This window comes from Hyla sarda, chromosome 9, assembly GCF_029499605.1.
Source record: "Hyla sarda isolate aHylSar1 chromosome 9, aHylSar1.hap1, whole genome shotgun sequence".
Classification (NCBI taxonomy): Eukaryota; Metazoa; Chordata; class Amphibia; order Anura; family Hylidae; genus Hyla; species Hyla sarda.
Genome location: NC_079197.1, coordinates 70,905,424 through 70,932,456, shown reverse-complemented (window position 1 = coordinate 70,932,456; position 27,033 = coordinate 70,905,424). Strand labels below are relative to the sequence as shown.

At 43.4% G+C, this 27,033-nt stretch overlaps 1 protein-coding gene across 6 annotated transcripts in view; it reads left to right on the top strand.

Moving 5' to 3' along the window:
- Positions 1-4,058: 4,058 nt before the first annotated feature.
- NLGN3 (neuroligin 3) overlaps positions 4,059-27,033 on the top strand; it is a 328,235-nt gene continuing 305,260 nt past the window's right edge. For 3 of the 6 annotated variants that reach the window (XM_056540342.1, XM_056540341.1, XM_056540335.1), the window contains exon 1: positions 4,065-4,206. The gene's annotated coding sequence lies outside the window, so the exon portion shown is untranslated. Of the gene's footprint in view, positions 4,207-27,033 lie in introns of all 6 variants that reach the window. The other 3 variants (XM_056540337.1, XM_056540339.1, XM_056540336.1) reach the window with 3 other exon arrangements.

The following is a 27,033-nucleotide window of genomic DNA, read 5'->3' as shown; positions in this document are numbered from 1 at the left end:
GGATGACCAGCTTCATCAGGCATGTTAGGGGTAGAGACACATGCGGTATTTATACATAATTGTTAACCCGTACATTGCTGGTATAGAAGCAATGTGCAGGAGCACATAAAAAACACACATCAAAACTAGTAGATTAATGATAACAAATACCACATACATAGCTAAAAAAGATTAGATATAGATATAAAAGATATTCAAAAGAATATATATATATATATATATATATATATATATATATAAAAAACAATAATAATATATTTATATAATATGATAGTAGAAGGCCGGTCATGCTACACAGCGTTCTCGATCATCTCATTTAAACCACCAGGAAAAAGGGAACCAAGTGGAAAAATCCAATAAGATTCTCTATTAATTAACCTTTGGAAACAATTTTTTATAGTGGATGGTATAACTTCAATAATTTTTTATTTTAAACAATCAAAATTCCCTGCATGGATCTGACAAATATGTCGTGAGACACTGTGTAGCATGAATTGCCTTCCCATGCTAGATCGATGTTTATTCATTCGAAACCGCACCGTCTGAACGGTGCGGCCCACATACTGCAGACCGCAAATACAAGATAAAAGGTAAACCGCATAGCTGCTTTCGCAACCATGCGCTCCCTTGATCCAAAAGTTTTTTTGCCGAAATATTACAAACAAAGTTATCACCCTTTTCTATCATGATGCAACATTTACATCTCATTTTCCCACATGGAATAGTGCCATTATCCTGCACTACACAATTGGATGTGACAAATCGGTTATTCTTCAAACCATCACTAGGGGCCACCAAATTCTGCAGATTTTTTGATCTGCGTAATGTGACACCCTGGTGGTCAGACAAAATATCTTTAAGAATCGGATCACCTTTTAATATATAGTATAAATTAAAACTCCAATGGTGGCAAAGGTGATGTAGAAGATTACAGACATGAAGGTTGCAATTCCAAGGGTGTCAGCCAAGGAGAAGCCATGATCCGCCAGAATCTTCTTGCAGAACACGTTATGGGACATGTCCGGCACCCTTCCGTCCACAGACTTCAGCTTCAAGGCAACAGTCTGCCTCATCCAGGGCTCCAGGGCTGGAGCTTCTTGGTTGGGGATTCTGCCGCCCTTCTGTCTTGCTGTGGTGGAGGTTGAAGCTTGCTGTGCTTGGGGCTGGACCTCCAGGCCTTGCCCTGCAGCCTCCTGGGTTGACTTGCTGGTTGAGGCCATGACTTCTTCCACCAGGCTCTTAATCCGCTTCCTTGCTTGTGGAGAGTCTTCACAAAGTCTTCTTTCCTTGGTGGGAGGAGCTATGCAGATCTGTCCCGGTGGAATGAGCCATGCAAATCTTCTCCAGAGGCAGCGAGTTTCTGCGCCGCTTTTGTCTTCGCCGAAGTTCCGGAATTCACTGCCGATTCCCTTCTTCCAAGTTCTTCGTTGGCTTCTTCCGGAGCTGCAGTCTTCAAGATCTCTACAATCTTCTCCTTCAGATGTTCCGAGGCAGTTTCAGGAGATGATCTTCAGGTGGTATGCTCTCGAGAATTGTGGTTCTAATAAGAATGAAAAGTACTGCAATCATACTATGCAAAATCTCTACAATGCTGGGAGTTCTTCAGATCGCCTTGGTGATCACGGTATTTCCCCTGCCTGGTGGTCCAGCCCTGGGTTGGGGCTGGACCTCCAAGCTTTGCCCTGTGGCTTCCTTCTTGGTTGACTTGCTGGTTGAGGCCATGGCTTCTTCCAGCAGGCTCTTTTCCGCTTCCTTTCTAGCTTTTGGAGAGTCTTATATAGTTACATAGTTACATAGTTACATAGTTAGTACGGTCGAAAAAAGACATATGTCCATCAAGTTCAACCAGGGAATTAAGGGGTAGGGGTGTGGCGCGATATTGGGGAAGGGATGAGATTTTATATTTCTTCATAAGCATTAATCTTATTTTGTTCCAGGAATGTATCTAATCCTGTTTTAAAGCTGTTAATTGTTCCTGCTGTGACCAGTTCCTGAGGTAGACCGTTCCATAAATTCACAGTCCTCACGGTAAAGAAGGCGTGTCGCCCCTTTAGACTAAACTTTTTTTTCTCCAGACGGAGGGAGTGCCCCCTCGTCCTTTGGGGGGGTTTAACCTGGAACAGTTTTTCTCCATATTTTTTGTATGGGCCATTAATATACTTATATACGTTTATCATATCCCCCCTTAAACGTCTCTTCTCAAGACTAAACAATTGTAACTCCTTTAATCGCTCCTCATAGCTAAGATGTTCCAAGCCCCATATTAGTTTAGTCGCGCGTCTCTGCACCCTTTCCAACTCCGCAGTGTCCCTTTTATGGACAGGTGACCAAAACTGAACAGCATATTCCAGGTGAGGCCGTACCAATGCTTTATAAAGGGGGAGTATTATGTCCCTGTCCCTTGAGTCCATGCCTCTTTTGATACATGACAATATCCTGCCGGCTTTGGAAGCAGCAGCCTGACATTGCATGCTATTCTGTAGTCTTTGATCTACAAGTACACCCAGATCCTTCTCTACCAGTGACTCTGCCAGTTTAATCCCCCCTAAGACATACGATGCATGCAGGTTATTAGTACCCAGATGTATAACTTTACATTTATCCACATTGAACCTCATTTGCCAAGTGGATGCCCAGACACTTAGTCTATCCAAGTCATCTTGTAACTTATGCACATCCTCTATAGACTGTACCGTGCTACAAAGCTTGGTGTCATCTGCAAAGATAGAAACAGAGCTGTTAATACCATCCTCTATATCATTGATAAATAAATTAAACAACAGCGGTCCCAGTACTGAACCTTGGGGTACACCACTAATAACTTATGAAAGTCCTGGTGGGAAGAGCTATAGAAATCTTCTCCAGAGGCGGCGAGCTTCTCTGAGAGTATTTTGCGCCGCTTTAGTTTTCGCCAAAGTTCCGGAATTCACTGCCGATTCGCTTCTTCGGAGGTCTTTGTCGGCTTCTTCCGGACCTGGATACTTCAAGATCTTCTCCTTTTTCCAATGTTCCGAGGCAGTTCCAGAAGATCTTCAAGTGGTATGCTCTTGAGAAATGTGGTTCTTATAAGAACGAAAAGTACTGCAATCGTACCAAAGTTCTTCAGACCTTGGTGATCATGGTATCTCCCCTGCCAGGTAAGATAATTTTTGGTTTTGTGTGGTATCACTACCTTTTTTTTTAATTTTTGCGCACCTGTTATTGCATTTTGTTCTATTTACAGATTTGCGAGGACATTTTTAGAGTACTTATTAGATGTTTAGTTTTATTCTACAAATAAGCTATGATTTTGTCTTTAGACTATATTCATCTACTATTGAAGTGTCTACATAAGGATTCTCATCAGGATTCCAGGCATACCTTTTCTTTTTTGCATAGTCCTTTCCAGCTCTGAGACAGAAGCCTTTTTAATATTCAAATGAGGCTCAAGAGCACAAGGTTAGCTCCTCATTCACCGCATCCGTGTGTAAATAGGAGAAAATGAAATGGCTAACCCTAAGCCCTTGCCAGTCTGGGGAATAGCCCCATGGCACATAATCCTTTGACATAATAATAATAATAATTAAAAAAAATTCATATCTCATGGCTTCAATAAGAAGCCCTTTGTAGCCATAGTCTTATTTATACTCCTATTTAGCTGCTGACAGGACCGCCACCATGCACCAGTCCTGCCATCAGCCGCTTTGACCAATTTTGCCATTATTTGTACAGCACCTCATGTCATCCATTTTATTGGACCCTTTACTTACAAGTAACCTAACTCTTGTACTTTAGGTACCTGCTGCTGCTGCATTCTGGCCACTCATTTGTATTATCTACTTCTACACAGATCATCACTAAAAACCTTTTGGAACCAAGGGTAATAGACACTGAGGGTCTCTCATTTTCTCTCTACCCCCCCTCAAATACCACCAGGACAAAGTCCACAGTAGAGGATGTAACCACAGCACATAGCTGACGGCTGCCCCTTCCAGTCAGCTCCAGCATCCAGTCTACATTCTCAGCATCCCCAACACAAGAGCTCTGTATGAGGCAGCCCAGTAACCCCGCCCCTCGCCGCGCGCCCCCGCATCCTCCGGTCCCTCGTTCTCCTCATCCTTCTGTGCGCGCTCCCGGGGCTGCTGCTGCTGCTGCTGCGGGCGGCGGGAGGCGAGGGAAATCGGCGAGGCCCGGGGCCGGACACACCCGGAGGAAAGACACAACCGGGTGAGAAAACCTTCTGCATTCATAGACTTTACACTGGTTGGATTCTGTGCAGTTTCTTACATGTGTATGCACTGTCTATATGCATCACCGCTATGAACATCAATATTCTTCCGTCCTCCCCCCACCCATGCATACATGCACACGGACACACCGAGGACATCACAGCCCAGACTCTCGCTGTATATAGCTGTATACACTGTCACTGACATCATCCTGCTGGGCACATACTGGATCATTTAGTATTACTGTATACACCATACGAAAGCGTCTTTGTATATTTGCTAGCCCATAGAATAAGGGAAAGCATGGCATATATGGGGGAGGGCATGCTGCACCATAACTCCATTGGCACTGCATTTATAGCACATCTATGGAGAACTAGAGGTGACAAGAAGCAGGGGGAGGTAATGTCTTCCATCTTCTGGGAAGCTTAGAACACATAGGAGCCTGAGCCCTATAGCTGCCTTCTGTCTAGAATCAGGTTTTCCCTCTAGTACTGGAGGAATCCTATACAGATCTGTGCCCCTTTCAAGTAATGGTGCGCTCACCCCACATACACTGTCATCCTCCATTTGCAGAGCTAGACCTCATCTAGTTTATCTCACTTCCAGATATATTCCTAGATAATCCCTGTAAAGTCTGTATTCATATGCTTAACCTTCTCTACCTCTTTTGAGACATCCATCAATTCGTGCTTTTTTCTTTTCATTTCCGCTTTTTTATATCTTTGCTGGAGCCGTTTAAATCTCAGTTTTTTTTGTTTTTTTCCTTTCGAGGATATTTGTGGAAATTTCCTTTTTTAGATTTCCTAATATGATCCATTTTTGCTTTAGATTACATCATAGATTCCTCTGATTTACATGCATCACTGTACAATACCCCAACGTGCATCTTTTCAATGACACAGCCACAGTACCAATAAAGGTAATTGAAGTGTCCCTGTTCTAGAACAGATCCCAGGGGTACTCCATTGCTCTATGTCCATCTTTGACTGTATCTTCCTTTCATCAATCTTTCCTTCCATGTCCTTAGTCTACTCTTGAAAGCATGCCTGTTTCCTGAAGACTATACAAGTGCAATATTAACTACTATTCTCAGCGGGATAAAACAAACTATGCATAAAACTATTTCATGTTCAGTATTTTATATAAAGATGTTCTGAATTTTGAGCACATGGGTGATCTTCACACTGTCACATTTAAATTGTCTTCCCATGATCCTCTAAATGTCTCATGAAGTTCAATTTATTATTGGATTATTCCAAGCTATAACACATATGACTTTTCGACTGATCTTGAGAACTGGGACCTTTGGAGTTACACTTTGGAATGGAGTGGTTGGTTGCAACTCTCCTCATGCCCCAGTTATTGGCTATTGATAGCCAAGTATAGCACTATGCATCAGTGTTATACCATAAGGCCATGTTAACATACTGTAAAATCAGACTTTATTTTAACATCAAATCCTAAGTTTTTTGTCTACTAACGTGTTATATTAAAATCTTTGGATGGACATAATTATTCCAATTGTTATTCATTTTTTTTCAGTTTGTAGGTAATTTGTATAATTTTTTTTTTTTTTTTTACAAAAGTAGATAATTTTTTTTAAGGTTACACAAATGGCTAAAAAACTGCTGCCTAAGGGTATGTTCACACTGCAGAATTCCAGCAGAATTCCGCACTTGGAATTCTGCGCAGTGAACATTACCATCAGTGTGAACGGGTCTTCCGTAAGACCCGTTCATACTGCAGAATTTCAGCGGTGGACAATTCCATCGATGAAATTGTTCCACGCAAAGAAAGAACATGTTCATTCATTGCCGGAAGTCCGCAAGCACTGCATAGCCTTCAATGGTGACGGCACAGTGCCGTGCGGTCCTACCGCCGAAGTATTTTCAGCGGCGGTCGCCAGACAGAACCTCCACTCGCTGAATTAAGTGAGCAGAGATTCAGCAGTGTGAACATACCCTAAGTTTTATAGCCTGGAATAGTCATTTTAAGTCTATTGATTCCTTTGTAGTGATTTTTTTTTTTATTGTTGATTTTTTTCAACAATAAATGAAGTAACCCTCTAGTCTTTATAAATAATATCCTGCCATTTAGCATCTACTCCTAAAAATAAAATCTATAGCCATCAGATGGACTTTTTGCTCGCTTAGTGTTAGTGAGAGCAGCAGCAGGGAGGGGGCTACACACCAGTTAATTATGTAAACAGGGGGGAGAGATTCCTGGAGGACAGCTCACACAGACTGGAGAAGGGAGAGTAGATACAAGGCAGTTTGCAGGGGAGAAGCACACTAGCTTTCTATTCGTATCGACGCAAAGTAGGGCTCATGTAGTACACTGTGGATGCTGTAGAAGCAAAACAAAATAAAATTTTTTGAGAAAGGCCTAAGGACAAATTACTTACGGGCTGCCTTACTTTTTTTTTTTTTTTTTAAGCATTACTATCATTAGTAAGAAAAAAAAAAGAAGCTTAAATCAGTGTAAGAATGTGCCCTAAGACCTGTATACATAATAATATACATGTGTTAACCACTTAAGGACACAGGGCATACAGGTACGCCATGGCTCCCTGGTACTAAAGTACCTGTACGCCCGTGGTAATTCCAGTCTGCTCCGCTCACCAGGCGGGGAGCGAACCGGGATGCCTGCTGAAATCATTCATCAAGCCCCCTGTGCAAACCCCTGGGGAGGACCCCCCCCCCCCTGTGTTGGCGATTCCATGAGACCCCCCATGTCAATTCAGACCGGCGATCTGCGGCGATTCCGGGTCATACGGGTCTCCGGTGACCCAGAAAATAAGGGGGATTGGGGCTGTCCAAGACACCCCCGATCCCCCTGAAGGGATAGGAGTGAGGTGGAAGGGGTGCCACCCCTCCTATCCCTGCTATTGGTCAGTCAGAAGGGACCAACCAATAGCAGATCAGGGATGGGGGGGGGGGGTTAAAGTCCGGTTCCCCCGCTCTGCCCACCCACAGTAGTCCAGGCAGAATGGGGGACTGTACTGTGACCGGTCGCGATCGGCGGCAGAGGGCGGCAACGAGGTATGGCTCCCTGGTGCAGACTACGGAAGCCGGTGAGTTGTTGCCTAGCAACATCTGGAGGACTACAGTTTGGACTATACAGTGGTCTCTAAACTGTAGCCCTCCAAATGTTGCAAAACTACGACTTCTAGCATGCCCAGACAGCTGTTTGCTGTTTGAGCATGCTGGGATTTGTATTTTTGCAATATTTGGAGGGCTACCGTTTGGAGATCACTCTGCAGTGGTCTCCAAACTGTGGCCCTCTAGATCTTGCAAAACTACAACTCCCAGCATGTCCAAACAGCAGTTTTCTGTTTGGGCATGCAGGGATTTGTAGTTTTGCAACATCTGGAGGGCCACAGTTTGGAGATCACTGTGCAAAGGTTTCAAAACCATGGCCCTCTAAATCTTGCAAAACTACAACTCCCAGCATGCACGTACAGCACAGCTGTCTCGGCATGCTGGGAGTTGTGGTTGCGTACCTCCAGCTGTTGCATAACTACATCTCCCAGCATGCCCTTCGGCGATCAGTACATGCTGGGAGTTTTAGTTTTGCAACAGCTGGAGGCACACTGGTTAGAAAATACTGAGTTAGGTAACAGAACCTAACTGAAAGTTTTCCAACCAGTGTGCCTCCAGCTGTTGCAAAACTACAACTCCCAGCATGCCTGGTCTGTCAGTGCATGCTGGGAGTTGTAGTTTTGCAAAACTGGAGGTTTGCCCCCTCATGTGAATGTACAGGGTACATTCACCTGGGCGGGTTTACAGTGAGTTTGCTGCTTCAAGTTTGAGCTGAGGCAAATTTCCCGCTGTAGCGCAAACTCCTATCGGGAAACTCACCGTAAAACCGCTAGTGCAAATGTACCCTAAAAACACTACACTACACTAACACATGATTAAGGTTAAAAAATCCATATACACCCCCTTACACTGCCCCCCCCCCCCCCCCCCAATAAAAATGAAAAACGTGTCGTACGGCAGTGTTTCCAAAATGGAGCCTCCAGCTTTTGCAAAACAACAACTCCCAGCATTTCCGGACAGCCACTGACTGTCCAGGCATGATGGGAGTTTAGCAACAGCTGGAGGCACCCTGTTTGGGAATCACTGGCGTAGAATACCTCTATGTCTACCCCTATGCAATCCCTAATAAAGTCCTCAAATACACATGTCGCTCTCTCACCTCTGAGCCCTGTCGTATTTCAAGGAAACAGTTTAGGGCCACATATCTGGTATTTTCCTACTCGGGAGCTATTGTGTTACACATTTTTGAGGGCTTTTTCTCCTTTTACCCCTTATGAAAAGGAAAAGTTGGGGTCTACATCAGCCTGTTAGTGTAAAAAAAAAAATAAAATAAAATAATGTTACACTAACATGCTGGTGTTGCCCCATTCTTTTTATTTTCACAAGATGTAAAAGGAAAAAAAGACTCCCAAAATTTGTAACGCAATTTCTCCTGAGTAGGGAAATACCCCATATGTGGGCATAAAATGCTCATCGGACGCACAACAAGGCCCAGGAGTGAAAGCACATGTACATTTGAGGCCTAAATTGGTGATTTGCACAGGGGTGATTGATTTTACAGTGGTTCATAAACACGAAAAAATTAATACCCATGTGTGACCCTATTCTGGAAACTACACCCCTCACGGAACGTAACAAGGTAACACCCCACAGGTGTTTGACAAATTTTCGTTAAAGTGTGATGGTAAAATAAAAAATAAAATTTTTTTTTAACTAAAATGCTGGTGTTACCCTAAATGTTTCATTTTCACAAGGGAAAATAAGAAAAAAAGCCCCCCAAAATTTGATTTGTAACCCCCCTTCTTCTGAGTAAGAACATACCCCATATGTGGATGTAAAGTGCTCTGCGGGCAAACTACAATGCCCAGAAGAGAAGGAGCGCCATTGGGCTTTTGGAAAGAACATTTGTCTGGAATGGAAGGCCAGTACAGTGAGCACAGTGAAGGGGTACAGTGAGCATTTATGCCCCACAGGTGTCTGACAGATTTTTGGAAGAGTGGTCCATGAAAATGAAAAATGTAATTTTTCATTTGCACAGCCCACTGTTCCAAAGATCTGTCAAATGCCAGTGGGATGTAAATGCTCACTGCACCCCTTATTAAAACCTGTGAGGGGTGTAGTTTTCAAAATGGGGTCACATGTGGGGGGTCCACTGTTCTGGCACCACGGAGGGCTTTGTAAACGCACATGGCCCCCGACTTCCATTCCAAACAAATTCTCTCTCCAAAAGCTCAATGGCGCTCCTTCTCTTCTGAGCATTACAGTGCGCCAGCAAAGCACTTGACGTCCACACATGGGGTATTTCCATACTCGGAAGAAATGGGGTTACAAATTTTGGTGGGCATTTTCTCCTATTACCCCATGTAAAAATTTAAATTTTTTTGGGGAAAAAAGCGACTTTAACGAAAAGCCGTCAAACACCTGTGGGGTTCCTTGATGGGTGTAGGTTCCAAAATAGTATGCCATGTGTTTTTTATTTTTTTTGTGCTGTCCTGGCACCATAGGTGCTTCCTAAATGGGACATGCCCCCCAAAAACCATTTCAGCAAAATTTGCTTTCCAAAAGCCAAATGTGACACGTCTGAGCATTGCAATGGGTTATTTCCATACTCTGAAGAAATGGAGTTACAAATTTTGGGGGCATTTTCTCCTATTACCCCTTGTAAACACCATTTCAGCAACATTCACTCTCCAAAATCCCATTGTCGCTCCTTCCCTTCTGAGCCCTCTATTGCACCCACAGAGCACTTTACATCCACATATGAGGTATTTCCTTACTCGAGAGAAATTGGGTTACACATTTTGGTTGTGCTTTTTCTCCTAATACCCTTTATAAAAATTCAAAAACTGGGTCTACAAGAAAATGCGAGTGTAAAAAATGAAGATTTAGAATTTTCTTCTTCACTTTGCTGCTATTCCTGTGAAACACCTGAAGGGTTAACAAACTTTGTGAATGTCATTTTGAATACTTTGAGGGGTGCAGTTTCTTTAATGGGGTCATTTATGGGGTATTTCGAATATGAAGGCCCTTGAAATCCACTGCAAAACTGAACTGGTCCCTGAAAAATTCTGATTTAGAAAATTTTGTGAAAAATTAGAAAATTGATGCTGAACTTTGAAGCCCTCCGATGTCTTCCAAAAGTAAAAACATGTCACCTTTATGATGCCAACGTAAAGTAGACATTTTGTATATGTGAATCAATGTAACATTTATTTGGAATGTCTATTTTCCTTACAAGCAGAGAGCTTCAAAGTTAGAAAAATGCAAAATTTTGCAAAATTTTCACATTTTTCATGAAATTTTCAAATTTTTCACCAAGTATTTTACCACTATGTTAAAGTAGAATGTGTCATGAAAAAACTATCTCGGAATCAAATTCATAAGTAAAAGCATTCCAGAGTTATTAATGCTTAAAGTCAGATGTGCAAAAAATGCTCTTGTCCTTATGGTGAAAATGGACTTGGTCCTTAAGGCGTTAATATGTAAAATTCCATTTGATCTATGTATTACTGTAATGAGTCTGCATTCCTCTCAAAGGCTGGGGGGCATTTCCCATGGAGTATGATAAACTTCTCTCCTCCCTCCTCTCCTCCCCCCTACCTTGTCATGTGGTCTGCACAGACATATTTAAATTTTCTGTCTAAATGCATGCTCTATATTTACACAGCCATATGAAACTATATGGTGCAAGGACAGAAGAAAAATCAGCATGTTGAGGCAAAAAATAAAGATTTTTATATTTTCACAGCTTTGTGGCCAAAGTGCATGCTTTTTATAACCCTAAAGCAGCCATTGTAACCTATATGGTGCAAAAACACAAGTTCATAAAATGACCAAAGAGAAACCATTTTGCATACAATAGTTTAGCACCTTGTATTGCTTGTCACTGTGCATGTGAATGCTTCTCATGAGAAGAGGCTGCAAGCTGTCTGCATAGGTGTTCTCCTCACACAATTCAAAGCTAGATTATACACTGTACTAAGTGAGCAGAGGAGAGAGAAAACCACACCCCACTCCCCCTCACTTCAGAATTTTGGTCTTTTTCTTTATAGTCAGGACCAAAGAGCCCTAGATACAAGTTTTTTTTTTTTCAAAATTAAAGAGTCAGAGACAAAAATTCAAAAGTCCAAAATAGTTCAATTTTGGTAACTTTTTATATCATTTAAAAATGAATAAAAAGCGATCAATAAGTCCTATCAATGCAAAAATGGTACTGTTAAAAACTTCAGATCACGGCGCAAAAAATTAGCCCTCATACCGCCCCATACGCGGAAAAATAAAAAAGTTATAGGGGGTCAGAAGATGACAATTTTAAATGTATTCATTTTCCTGCATGTAGTTATGATTTTTTCCAGAAGAACGACAAAATCAAACCTATATAGGGTAGGGTATCATTTTAATCGTATGGACCTACAGAATAAAGATAAGGTGTCGTTTTTACCGAAAAATGTACTACGTAGAAACGGAAGCCCCCCCAAAAATTTTCAATTTTGTCGCACAATGATTTTTTTTTCCGTTTCACCGTATATTTTGGGGCAAAATGACTGACGTCATTACAAATAAGAATTGGTGGCGCAAAAAATAAGCAATCATATGGATTTTTATGTGCAAAATTGAAAGAGTTATGATTTTTTAAAGGCAAGGAGCAAAAAACGAAAATGCAAAAACGGAAAAAACCCCGGTCCTTAAGGGGTTAATCTATATCCCTATTGTGTCCCTACTGTGCTAATCCAGATGGAGCCAATAACCCCTTATGAGGCAGATGCTTTCAGAAAACCCTTTTTTTCTAGCTATGAACAATAGCTAAATTCATCTCCGAATAAATTCAGATATCTATACAAAGGCCACTCCTGCTCATTAAGACAAAGTCAATATTCTCACTGCTCCTACAGTATAAAACCCCTCTGTGCTGGTTTAGAAACCTTCTTTCCTCTAGATGTAGAGGATGCCTTCTTGTTATAGATGGTTATAAATGGACTATTAGAGAGATCTCTGTACCGCCCCCTGATATTTTTTGGTTGCGCTGTAGCCATCTTTTTAAAACTAAATAACCACAATTCTGATAAGATAAGTTACAACTTCCTGTTCTGTAAAGATCTATTTCCAGCAATGTCCTCCTAATTATCACATTACAGACAGGATTACACAGAAACGTGTCACCAGAATTTAGATAGGATGCCTCCATTTACAACAGGAGATGGCCAGAGCTCAGCTTTTTCCCCTCCCTGCACAAAGACCTCTGCACAGGTCATAGAGCATGCCTAGAAAACTCTCCCATACAAGTCTCTAATTCTCCACCAGTCTGTTGGGACATGCTATAAAGCATATCTCTAAATGCTGTTAAAGGCTTCTCAGGCATGGCTGCCCTCATAATAATATATTAGAATGAAATAAGCAAATCACAATCATAGAATGTAGCAGATTAGAAAAATGCCTTATCTGTCTTTTATCTGTTATGGGTCGGGTGAGGGGAATATGGCGCGGGCCTGCGCGTCGAGTCCACCAAACCAAAACCAAACCGTCATAACCAAAAGCTGACCGCTGCTATCAGTAATTACAGACATTGGAGATTGCTCTGATAGCCATCATTTAAGTGGTTAAATGCGTGATCAACTGCGATCACGACATTTAAACGCTAAATACCAGTAATCCCTGGTGTCTAGTGGCATCCAAGCAATGTAATCCCGAGGTGATGGGTTGTAGTGGAAGCCCAGGGCCTTACCTCTGCTCCCCGGGCTTCCACAGATCGGTGATTGCTAAAGGCTGCCTTAAGCAGCCCTTAGCAATCGAGCGCAGATTACATGGATCAATGTAATGCAGTAACATTAAATTGATCTATGTAAGCCATCAATAATAATAGGCTCCTAGGGAAAGGAGGCAAAAAATTTATAAAGTAAAAAAGTTTTAAAAAATATAACCCCCCCTAATAAAAATGAACATCATCCCCTTTTCCCATTTTTCTAATGAAATAAACATACTTGGTGTCACCACATGCGTAATTATTTGAAATATGAAATTATTTAATTTCTGACCCTGCTCAGTCAACAGTGTATATGCAAAAAAAATATATATAAATAAAATCCAAACACCAGAATTGCAGATTTTTGGTCAAATCACATCCCACAAAAAGTGAACAAAAGTGGTACTGTAAAAAACTACAGCTCATGGGCCAAGTTTTCAAGTTTTCAGTTTTTTTTACCTCTTGGGCACGTAGGACGTATGCATACGCCCTGCATCCCCGATCCTTAAGGACTCAGGGCGTACCTTAAGGACTCACGGCTAATGCCTTTAGACGCTGCGATCAAAGTTGATCATTCATCTAAAACGTAAGTAAAATTATTTTAATATATAAATAAATACCCAATTTAATATATAAATTGGGTATCCTTGTAACCGTATGGACCTACAGAATAAAGATAAGGTGTCATTTTTACCAAATATTGCACTGTGTAGAAACAGGAGCCTCCAAAAGTTACAAAATGTTTATTTTTTATTTTTATTTCATCCCACAAATTATTATTTTTTGATTTTCACCGCAGGTTATATTATAAAATAAGTGATTTCATTGCAAAGTACAATTGGTGACGCAAACAACAAGCCCTTATATGCGTCTGTAGGTGCAAAATTGAAAGCGTTATGATTTTTAGAAGGGAAGGAGGAAAAAGCGAAATGCAAAAATGAAAATTTGCTGAGTCCTTAAAGGGGTACTCCGCCCCTAGGCATCTTATCCCCTATCCAAAGGATAAGGGATAAGATGTCAGATCGCCGCAGTCCCGCTGCTGGGGACCCCCAGGATCCCCGCTGCGGCACCACGCTATCATTACTGCACAGAGCGAGTTCACTCTGCACGTAATGACGGGCAATACAGGAGCCGGAGCATCGTTACGTCACAGCTGCGCCCCTCGTGACGTCACGGTCTGCCCCCCTCAATACAAGTCTGTGGGAGGGGGCGTGACGGTCATCCCGCCCCCTGCCATAGACTTGCATTAAGGGGACGGGCCGTGATGTTACGAGGGGCAGAGCCATGACGTCACGCTGCTCCGTTCCCTGTATCGCCCGTCATTACGCACAGAGCGAACTCGCCAGCTCCGGGCAGCGGGACCGTGGCGATCTGACATCTTATCCCCTATACTTTGGATAGGGGATAAGATGTCTAGGGGCGGAGTACCCCTTTAAGGGGTTAACCATAAAACAAAACAAGAATTATTCAAGTTTGGTATCATTTTAATCATACTGATTCATAGAATAAAACTAAGCCAGAAATCAAAATTCAACAGATTATGAAGGGGTTAAAGAGAACCTGACAGCTAGTTCCCCCACACTATACCCAGTATAATGCACTCTCAGGTGTGTGGATATCCTATCGTCCAATGTCCGGAACATACAGTTCCGGGTGCCGAGCATGTGAATTCTTCAGGCATTTAGCCCTGTTTCGGGCAAGCAGGTCTAATTACATGAAGAAGTCACATATTACTCTTGCCCCGTCACTAGCTGCAGCCTCGTCGCACAAGATGTCAGCGTCCCGACGTAGGCACGTGCGATGATGTCACTGATTGCATGCACCTCCGTCAGGACTGAGGTGCTCTGGAGTACCAGATGCTCCCTCTTTTTCTGCACTAGGCGCCCCCTCTCCTGGCCATCATCATGTTTGCCCTCTCTACCCAGAAATGTCTTTTATGGCCTCTGGCACTGCGTGTGGCAGCAGTGGGGAGCTGAGTGCAGCGGTTATCAGCTGCACATATTTAGTTCTTTTGCTGGGCTGCCCTGCTGTATGTAGCCGGTTTCTCAATCCGAGCTGTCTTGGGGGTATATGTATACCTGCTATATGGGTCTCATAAGCTTTCCTTCAAGTCACGTCCCCCCACAGACACACCATTCACGCAACCCTTCACAGGCACACCATGCATTTACCCCCCCGAAAGGTGCACCATGCACGTGTCCCCCCCCAGAGGCATACCATGCACACGTCCCCCCCCCAGGCACACCATGCACGTGTCCCCCCACAGGCACACCTTGCACGCGTCCCTCACAGCCACACCATGCACATGTGGCCCCATCTACCTACTGGGGGAGCCCTTCCTGCCTACCTGATGGGTGATATATATATATCTGGGTCTCTTTCTACCTACTGGGGGGACTTGCCTTCCTAACAACTGGGGAACATATCTATCCGGGGCCCTATTCACCTAGTGTGGGAGCTCTACCTGCCTTCTTACTTGATGAGGGGACGTTGGTTGAAATTATTTTGTGTACCAGTGGATTGTCATGAGGGACAAGTAAATTGTGCTCCGATTTTGATCCCTTGGACAAATAGCAGGGCACTCACCTCCAACTGCCAGCTCTCACGTCCTAGTGATGTGAGAGTAAAGAATTTTAATAATCAAGCCGGGGCGGGCTGGGGAGTGAATATAGATGTGGCAGGGGAGCTCGGTTAGCCAGCTCCTCACCTCCAGTGCTCCCTCGGGCGCATTAGGAATAAAACGATTTACAAGCATAACTCTAAGGAATGGAATTCAGTGAGTAACCTCTTATTTTACAGCTGTTCATCCACAATATAACCAGTATACTGTTAGTGTGGGTGAACTAGCTGTCAGATTTTCTTTCACATGGGGATACTCTTTTAATAGCTGTTGGACAAATGTTGGAAGTGATCCTCCCATACACATGTATGTTTGCATAACAAATTATTCATGTGACCTCTGTTGGGTAAGCTGCAGCCAAATAGCTCTGGTGGTCGCATAAATCTCTCAGAACAATAAGGTTGTGCAGTTTAAATCCAATGTCCAAATCTTTTCTCTCTGACATCATCTGTCGGGAGATAGTCGGAAGGCTAGAAAGTCAGCTGGTACCGCAAAAGTTACGCAAACTTTTATCAAAATGTATGGGGACCTGTTTCTTTGCAGAAATTCCAAAGGAATTGCATGTATGTACAATCAGGTCTATAAACATCTCCTGACACACTGTTTATATAAGCATCAGTATACAGACCATCGATAGACTATAAACAGTAGAGGGAGGTTTATTATACTCACAACTCTTAACGTTAATGCAGCTTGGATTTTAAGCAAGAAAATCAACATCTACACATTTACTGTGTACTTTTTGTGCCATTTTTTGTCCTAAAATGTTGACGTATGGTCATTGGCCATGTTTCCCTCAACTAAACCCTACCAGGTTGTCACAATTTGTAGTGCATTTTACATAATTTGCAACTTATTTATACCCAAAACTAGCTCAAATAGTTAAATTTCTCCTTGGTACACAGTGGTTTTCTATGGCCTCTCTGCTTGAAGACTATAATGTGGTGTTCAACATCTTGAAGATACAATGTTCATATAAGATTCAAATAATGTAATGAGTTCTCTATGGTACTTACCATTAGAACAAGCAAAAATCCTTTATTGCGATGAAGGGGTCATAGGAAAACAGCAAACCTTTAGGATGCTTTTAGTTGCCATTTATTGGTCAATATAGATTTCTTCCTTGTGGCTATGAATTAGGGCTCTGCCACATTTTTTTTTAGTCCAGCAATAAAACTGATACGGTTCAAAAATGAGCCGACCAGAATCACTATCTGACCCCGTCTGGCTCATTCATATAAATGGAGTGCGACGCAGGTATTGACGCAGCCTGGTGTGAATGAGCCCATAGTCACATATTTGGAAAATATTCTGCCTGTTAAAGGGTAATGTCAATGGCACCTGGGATTCCCAGTCAGTCTCCCATGCTAGTACTTGCCGGGCCCTAAGCTGGGTAGCAGTCTGTGATCTGAGGAGAGCAGGTGCGTTCAGCTTAGGATAGCTTTTAACCATAATGTCAACAGCACCCAGGATTCCCAGCCAGTCTCCCATGTCGGTACTTACTGGACCCTAAGCTGGGTAGCAGTCTGCGATCGGACGAGAGCAGGCCCGTTCAACAAATTGGTAAACTGTTAAAGGGTTAGAAGATAACTAGCTAATTTTTGGGGCGTTGGAACAAATGGAACTCTGGCTGTGCATGCACGCAGTTGCTACATTTATTTGGGGGACAGTTGACCTCCGTGCTCAGATAAGTGGTGGTTTCAGTGGTTCCACCTTAAGTGATGAGGAATTATCCCTTAATTCTGTGCATAGGGGATAACTCTTTAAAGTGTCATGGACCTCAAAGGGTTGTTAAGAGGTTTATAGTAGAGCTGCAACTAACGGTTATTCGTCAAATCGATTGATTGATTGATTACTTGTTTGATTAATTGACTATTTGGATAAATATGCAAAATTAAAAAAAAGGAAATTTTTTAATTTTCTTTACAAGAATACATACACTAACCTTTACAAAAAAATGGACGAGTCTCATCATTACAAAAACCTTGCATTGCACTGTAAAAAGATAGCATGCCCACAAGCTCTTTTTCTTCTTACTTGCTATTTTGCCTGCTGCAGAGAAGTGGCGTTCTGATGGGTTGGAGGTTCCTGGTATACACAAGTAGGATCTTGCTAGTTTTGCCAAAGTAGAGTATTTTTCCTTGTTACTTTTCTACCAGCTATGTTGCCATCCAAAGGATTGCCATTCTTTCAAAGAGGCTTTTCAGCAAAATCGGACTGGACTTATTCCTTAGTTGTGTTAAGTTGTGTATATCCTCCTGCACATGTTGCCCCTCTGTGTCTTCTTCACTGCTCTTACCAGACTTCTATCTGTCTCACAACCATGTCTCTGGAGTAGAGACACACAGCTGCACACATTGCAGAATGGTTAGAGGAGGTTGCTATAAAATTTGACATTCCAGCAAAAAAAAATAATTGCCCTTGTGCATAACAATGCTGCAAATATTGCTGCTGCAAACATCCTGGAGGAGAAGCATGGATGGGCCAGTATCTGCCGCACTGGCCACACTTTGCAGCTGGTTATTAATTTTGGGTTAAAGAATCCAGGCATTGAAGGAGCTGTCAGTGCTGCAAGAGGAATAGTTGAACACTTTCGATCGAGAGAGTTCTGAGGAACTTTATACTGTGCTTAAACACTTAAGAATCCAGGGCATACAGGTACATCCCTGACGACCTGGTACTTAAGGACCCCCACGTACCTTGACGCCCGTGGGAATTTCGGTCCCCGCCGAGCGGGGCTCCCCGTGCAAATGCCCAGGGGGGTATTGTGACCCCCCCATGTAAGCGATCGCCGCAAATCGCCGGTGAATTCACACCAGCGATTTGCGGCGATTCCGGTCATATGGGTCACGTGTGACCTGGTGACCCGGAGACACATGGTGATTGGGGATGTAGAATACACCCCCAATCACCTCCTATATCTATGAGGAGGTGGCAATTTCGACCCCCCCAGGAGCGCTGTTATTGTTCGGACGGTCGAGCCAGGGACCCCCCCTCTGTGAAGATCAGAGCCCTTCAGGGCTGAAGAAGGGTCCTTTAGTCAGGGTGAGTTTGTATGCAGGGACAGGTAGGAGGTTAAAAATAGAAAAAAGTTTAAAAAAAATCCCCCCCCCCTGACCCATAATAGGTCCTCAAGTTTCCACCGCAGTTTTTTCAGCATGACCCGGGCCCTATTAGGGGTTCAGGGCACTGCATTTGGCCCCCCATTTTTTTTTGGGGGGGGGGGCATATTTTTTAGTTTTGGCTATGCTCTGGGTCATCATTCTGGGAACATATAATTTTTTATGATTTTACGTCCGACTGTACCCCACTTTAGTAACTTAGTGTACCCCATTTTTGTAATTTAACAAAGTATTCAAAATGACATTCAGAAAGTTTGTTAACCCTTTAGGTGTTTCACAGGAATAGCAGCAAAGTGAAGGAGAAAATTCAAAATCTTAATTTTTTACAATCGCATGTTCTTGTAGACCCAGTTTTTGAATTTTTACAAGGGGTAATAGATGAAAAATCCCCCCAAAATTTGTAACCCAATTTCTCTTGAGTAAGGAAATATGTGGATGTCAAGTGTTCAGTGGGCGCAGTAGAGGTCTCAGAAGGGAAGGAGCGACAATGGGATTTTGGAGAGTGAATTTTGCTGAAATAGTTTTTGGGGGGCATGTCACATTTAGGAAGCCCTTATGGTGCCAGAACAGCAGAAAACCCCCACATTGCATACCATTTTGGAAACAACACCCCTCAAGGCACGTAACAAGGGGTCCAGTGAGCCTTAACACCCCACAGGTGTTTGACGACTTTTCGTTAAAGTCGGATGTGTAAATGAAAAAAAAAATGTTTTCACTAAAGTGCAGTTTTTTCCCCCAAATGTATCCTTTTTACAAAGGGTAATGGGAGGAAATGCCCCCCAAAATTTGTAACCCCATCTCTTCTGAGTATATAAATACCCCATGTTAGGACGTAAAATGCTCTGCGAGCGAACTACAATGCTCAGAAGAGAAGGAGTCACATTTAGCTTTTGGAAAGCAAATTTTGCTGAAATGGTGTTTGGGGGGCATGTCGCATTTAGGAAGCACCTAGGGTGCCAGAACAGCAAAAAAAAAAAAAAAAACACATGGCATACTATTTTGGAAACTACACCCCTCAAGGAACGTAACAAGGGGTACATTGAACCTTAACACCTCACAGGTATTTCACGACTTTTTGTGAAAGTTGGATGTGTAAATTAAAAAAATTATTTTTTAACTAAAATGCTGTGTTTTCCCCAATTTTTACATTTTTACAAGGGGTAATAGGAGAAAATTACCACCAAAATTTGTAGCCCCATTTCTTCTGAGTAAGGAAATACCCCATGTGTGGACGTCAAGGGCTCTGCTGGTGCACTACAATGCTCAGAAGAGGAGGAGCGCCATTGAGCTTTTTGAAAGAGAATTTGTTTGGAATGGAAGTTGGGGGCCATGTGTGTTTACAAAGCCCCCCGTGGTGCCAGAACAGTCGACCCCCCCACTTGTGACCCCATTGGAAACTACACCCCTCACAGAATTGAATAAGGGGTGCAGTGAGTATTTACACCCCACTGGCGTTTGACAGATCTTTATTTTGACAGATTTAATTTTTCATTTTCACGGATCACTGTTCCAAAAATCTGTCAGACACCTGTGGGGCGTAAATGCTCACTGTACCCCTTATTACATTACGTGAGGGGTATAGTTTCCAAAATGGGGTCACATGTGGGGAGGGGTCCATTGTTCTGGCACTATGGGGGCTTTGTAAACACACATGGCCTTCAATTCCGGACAAATTTTCTCTTCAAAATCCAAAAGGCGCTCCTTCTCTTCTGAGCATTGTAGTGCACCCGCAGAGCACTTTACATCCACATATGGGGTATGTTCTTACTCAGAAGAAATGGGGTTACAAATTTTGGGGGGCTTTTTTCTTATTTTCCCTTGTGAAAAAGAAAAATTTAGGGTAACACCAGCATTTTAGCAAAAACATTTTTTTTCCTCATTTTCCCATCCAACTATTTTGTCAAACACCTGTGGGGAGTAAACGCTCACTATACCCCTTGTTACGTTCCGTGAGGGGTGTAGTTTCCATAATGGGGTCACATGTGGTTATTAATTTTTTTGTGTTTATGGAAGAAACGCTGTAAAATCAGCCACCTGTGCAAATCACCAATTTAGGCCTCAAATGTACATAGTGCGCTCTCACTCCTGAGCATTGTTGTGCATCCGCAGAGCATTTTACACCTACATTTGGGGTATTTCCGTACTCAGGAGAAATTACGTTACAAATTTTGGGGGTCTTTTTTTGCTTTTACCGCTTGTCAAAATAAAAAGTATGGGGCAAAACCAGCATGTTAGTTTAAAAAATAATTTTTTTTTTTACACTAACAGGCTGGTGTAGACCCCAACTTTTCCTTTTCATAAGGGGTAAGAGGAAAAAAAGCCCCCCCAAATTTGTAGTGCAATTTCTTCCGAGTTCGGAAATACCCCATATGTGACCCTAAACTGTTTCCTTGAAATACGACAGGGCTCTGAAGTGAGAGAGCGCCATGCGCATTTGCGGACTTCATGGGGATTGCATAGGGGTGGACATAGGGGTATTCTACGCCAGTGATTCCCAAACAGGGTGCCTCCAGCTGTTGCTAAACTCCCAGCATGCCTGGACAGTCAGTGGCTGTCCGGAAATGCTGGGAGTTGTTGTTTTGCAACAGCTGGAGGCTCCGTTTTGGAAACACTGCCGTACGATATGTTTTTAATTTTTATTGGTGGGGACAGTGTTTTACTCTTTATTTTGTGTTAGTGTAGTGTAGTGTTTTTAGGGTACATTCACACTGGTGGGAGTTTACAGTGAGTTTACCGCTAGGAGTTTGTGCTGCGGCAAAAAATTTGCCGCAGCCCAAACTTGAAGCAGAAAACCAAATGTAAACCTGCCTGTGTGAATGTACCCTGTACGTTCACATGGGGGGGGGGGGGGGGCAAACCACCAGCTATTTCAAAACTACAACTCCCAGCATGTACTGACAGACCGTGCATGCTGGGAGTTGTACTTTTGCAACAGCTGGAGGCACACTGGTTGGAAAACCTTCAGTTACCTAACTCAGTATTTTCCAACCAGTGTGCGTCCAGCTTTTGCAAAACTACAACTCCCAGCATGTACTGATCGCCAAAGGGCATGCTGGGAGATGTAGTTATGCAACAGCTGGAGGTACACAACTACAACTCCCAGCATGCCGAGACAGCTGTTTGCTGTTTGGGCATGCTGGGATTTGCAGTTAGTTTATAGAGACCACTGCACAGTGATCTCCAAACTGTGGACCTCCAGATGGTGCAAAACTACAAATCCTAGCATGCTCAGACAGCAAACTGCTATGTGGGCATGCTGGGAGCTGTAGTTTTGCAAGATCTGGAGAGCGACAGTATAGAGATCATTGTGCAGTGGTCTCAAACTGTAGCTCTCCAGCTGTTGCAAAACTAAAAATCCCAGCATGCCTAAACAGCTCTCTGGGCATGCTGGGAGTTGTAGTTTTGCAACATCTGGAGGGCTACAGTTTAAAGACCACTCTATAGTGGTCTCAGACTGTAGCCCTCCAGATGTTGCTAAGCAACTCACCGGCTTCTGTAGGATCCACGGAGCTGCGTCGCCGTCCTCTTCTTCCCGTTTTCTCGTTCTGCCCCGCCTATTGTGGGTGGGCAGGACGGGGAAACCGAAAGTAAAGCACCCGCCCCCAATCTGCTATTGGTCATCGCGTCTTGATGATCAATAGCAGGGATAGGAGGGGTGGCACCCCTGCCACCTCACTCCTATCGCTTCAGGGGGATCATGGGTGTCTTGGACACCCGCGATCCCCCTTCTATTCCGGGTCATCGGGTCACCATAGACCCCGAATCGGCGCAAATCGCAAGTGCGAATTCACTTGCAATTTGCGCCGATCGCCGACATGGGGGGGGTCTGATGATCGATATCAGCAGGCACCACGGTCCGGTCCCCGCCCGGCGCGCGGCGGGGACAGAAATTCCCACGTGCGTATGGATACGTCCTGGGTCCTTAAGTACCAGAAAGCCAGGGCGTATCCATACGCCCTAGGTCCTTAAGGGGTTAAAGGAGTATTCCAGGATTTTAGGATTTTTTTTAATTTGACTATGCTACAGGGGCTGTAAAGTTAGTGTAGTTCATAATATAGTGTCTGTACCTGTGTGTGACGGTTTTCTCACAATTCTTATGTGATTTTCACCTCAATATGTATTTTTAACAGCATATAAAATGACTGTTTTCTCAGATTTTTCCCAGGTTGCAATGCGGCCGAGACCTGACTCACTAGTCAGCTGATGACAGGGAGCCTGTCTGCTTCAATGGGTGGAGGGATTGCTTGGTGGGAGAGAGATCATTCTGCACCTAATGCAAAAGCTGTAGGCACCCTGATTGAAAACCACAGGTCTTTAAATGGATACAGCTCATTTATGTTTCAATGGGTGGGGTGGCTGATGTGTGGGAGGGAAGAAAACGGAATTGTGGGATTTGTAGGCAAAAAAGGAAAAGTCAAACAGGAAATATCAGTTCACAAAAAGCTATCCACAGTATTATGGTAATCTCACAACATAGCCATTTAGCCCCAAGACAAGTGCAGATCCTTCATAAGCATGTCCATTACTGTCTGCCAGGTACAGACTAAAATCACCCTATGGTGGAGAACCCCTTTAAGCCTTTTGAATGTGCAACTGTGTTCATGAGTGACCGAGAATATACAACTCTTCTGTGCCTTAAATTTTAACCCCTTAAGGAACGGCGTATTCCGGTCCCTGCCGCTCGCCGGGCAGAGATCGGAAGCAGATGGGGGGGGGTTACTTCCTCCCACCCTGCCCGGCCCCTGGAAGTTCGGAGAGGACGGGAGGAAGACAGGAGGACGCGGCGGGGGACGGGTGAGTGCTGGGGCCCGGCCCCGATTCCTCTTCAGCTGCGGTCGGGCCCTTTACAGCAATGCACGTCGCTGTAAAGCGATATGCATTGCCGGAATGGGGCCCCTATATACTACAACTCCCAGCATGTCCAGACAGCCCTTGGCGTCTGGGAATGCTGGGAGTTGCAGTTTTGCAACATCTGGAGGTCCGCAGTTTTGGGACCACTGTGCCCTTCCAGATTTTGCAAAACTACACATCCTCAGCATGCCCTTACTGTCCAGGCATGCTGGGACTTGTAGTTCTGTAACATCTTGCCCTTCATATGTTGCAGAACTACAACTCCCAGCATGCCTGGACAGTTTTGGCATACTGGGAGTAGTAGTTTTGCAACATCTGGAAGGGCACAGATTGGGAACCACTGTATTAGTGGTCTGCAAACTGTAGTCCTCCAGATGTTGCTAAACTACAACTCCAAGCATGCTGGGAGTTGTAGTTCAGCAACATCTGGCTCTAAAGATGTTGCCGAACTACTACTTCCAGCATGCCTGAGAATGTTTGGGAGTTGTGGTTTTGCAACAACTGGAGGCACACTGGTTGGGAAACATTGTTTCCTAACTCAGTGTTTCCCAACCCGAGTGCCTCCAGCTGTTGCAAAACTATAACTACCAGCATGCACTGATAGACTGTGCATGCTGGGAGTTGTAGTTTTGCAGCAGCTGGAGATCCCCCCCCCCTCCTGTGAATGTACAGGGTACATTCACATGGGCAGGGGCTTACAGTGAGTATCAGGCTACAAGTTTGCAATGCAGCAAATTTTGCGCGGCAGCTCAAACTCGCAGCGGGAAACTCGCTGTAATCCCCCGCCCGTGTGACTGTACCCTAAAAACACTACACTACACTAACACAAAATAAAATAAAAAGTAAAAAAACACTACATATACACATACCCCTACACAGCCCCCCTCCCCTCCCCAATAAAAATTAAAAACGTCTGGCACGCCACTATTTTCAAAATGGAGCCTCCAGCTGTTGCAAAACAACAACTCCCAGTATTGCCGGACAGCCGTTGACTGTTCAAGCATGCTGGGAGTTTTGCAACAGCTGGAGGCACCCTGTTTGGGAATCACTGGCGCAGAATACCCCTATGTCCACCCCTATGCAAATCCCTAATTCAGGCCTCAAATGCGCATGGCGCTCTCACTTCGGAGCCCTGTCGTATTTCAAGGCAACAGTTTAGGGCCACATATGGGGTATCTCCGTACTCGGGAGAAATTGCCTAACAAATTTTGGGGGGCTTTTTCTCCTTTCACCCCTTATGAAAAGGTGAAGTTGGGGTCTACACCAGCATGTTAGTGTAAAAAAATTATTTTTTTACACTAACATGCTGGTGTTGCCCTATACTTTTAATTTTGACAAGAGGTAAAAGGGAAAAAAGCCCCCCAAAATTTGTAATGCAATTTCTCCCAACTACGGAGATACCCCATATGTGGGCACAAAGTGCTCTGGGGGCGCACAACAAGGCCCAGAAGGGAGAGTGCACCATGTACATTTGAGGTGATTTGCACAGGGGTGGCTGATTGTTACAGCGGTTTTGACAAACGCAAAAAAAAAAAAAAACCCACATGTGACCCCATTTCGGAAACTACACCCCTCACGGAATGTAATGAGGGGTGCAGTGAGAATTTATACCCCACAGGTGTCTGACAGATCTTTGGAACAGTGGGCTGTGCAAATTATAAAGTTTCCCAAAGATCTGACAGATACCAGTGGGGGGGTAAATGCTCACTGTACCCCTTGTTACGTTCCTCAAGGGGTCTAGTTTCCAAAATGGTATGCCATGTGGGGGTTATTTTGCTGTCCTGGCACCATAGGGGCTTCCTAAATGCGACATGCCCCCCGAGCAAAATTTGCTCTCAAAAAGCCAAGTATGACTCCTTCTCTTCTGAGCATTGTAGTTCGCCCATAGTGCGCTTCAGGTCAACTTATGGGGTACCTCCATACTCAGAAGAGATGGGGTTACAAATTTTGGGGGGTATTTTCTGCTATTAACCCTTGCAAAAATGTGAAATTTGGGGGGGGGGGGGGGGGAACACACATTTTAGTGAAATTTTTTTTACATATGCAAAACACCTGTGGGGTATTAAGGCTCACTTTATTCCTTGTTACGTTCCTCAAGCGGTCTAGTTTCCAAAATGGTATGCCATGTGTTTTTTTTTTTTGCTGTTCTGGCACCATAGGGGCTTCCTAAATGCAACATGCCCCCAAAAACCATTTCAGAAAAACGTACTCTCCAAAATCCCCTTGTCGCTCCTTCGCTTCTGAGCCCTCTACTGTGCCCGCCGAACACTTTACATAGACATATGAGGTATGTGCTTACTCGAGAGAAATTGGGCTACAAATATAAGTAAAAACACAGTTACAAACACAGTAAAAATTCTAAAATTGGGTCTACAAGAACATGCGAGTGTAAAAAATTAAGATTGTGAATTTTCTCCTTCACTTTGCTGCTATTCCTGTGAAACACCTAAAGGGTTAAAACGCTGACTGAATGTCATTTTGAATACTTTTGGGGTGCAATTTTTATAATGGGGTCATTTGTGGGGTATTTCTAATATGAAGACCCTTCAAATCCACTTCAAACCTGAACTGGTCCCTGAAAAATTGTGATTTTGGAAATTTTGTGAAAAATTGGAAAATTGCTGCTGAACTTTGAAGCCCTCTGGTGTCTTCCAAAAGTAAAAACACGTCAACTTTATGATGCAAACATAAAGTGGACATATTGTATATGTGAATTAAAAAAAAAATTATTTGGAATATCCATTTTACTTACAAGCAGAGAGCTTCAAATTTAGAAAAATTTTGGGATTTTTCATCAAGAAAGGATGCAAGTGACCAAAAAATGTTACCACTATGTTAAAGTAGAATATGTCACGAAAAAACTATCTCGGAATCAGAATAATAACTAAAAGCATTCCAGAATTATTAATGTTTAAAATGACAGTGGTCAGATGTGCAAAAAATGGCTGGGTCCTAGGGTGTAAAATGGCTGGGTCCTTAAGGGGTTAAAGGGGTTGTTGAGTTTAGGTGAGTGTGCTTCTTCGGCCATGAGGAGCTTTCAAGACACTACAAAGGACCAGCTTCACAGCAACTACTCAGTTTTAATTTGCTGTAGTTTTTCCTTTCCCTTAAAGGGCAATTTTAAACCTCCAGTGGTGCATGAATGACAACATATAAATTTCAGATCTTCAGAATCTGAGACTGCAGGGTGAGGAAGTGCTGCACAACAGTAGTGAGTGTTGTGGGGAGTCAGTAGTGACGTATATAGTTTAGGTGAAGATAGAATTCAGAATCTAAAAAATTCTATCTGTTCTCTCAACCGCACCACTGAAAGTTAATACTTGCCATGTTAGGCACAGGGAAAACAACAGCAGGCTAAAAAGCTTAAATTATAAGCCACTACTGACTCCTTACACTACTTGCCTATGTATTGCAGCACTTCCTCCCCTTGCAGTTTCTCAGGTGCTGG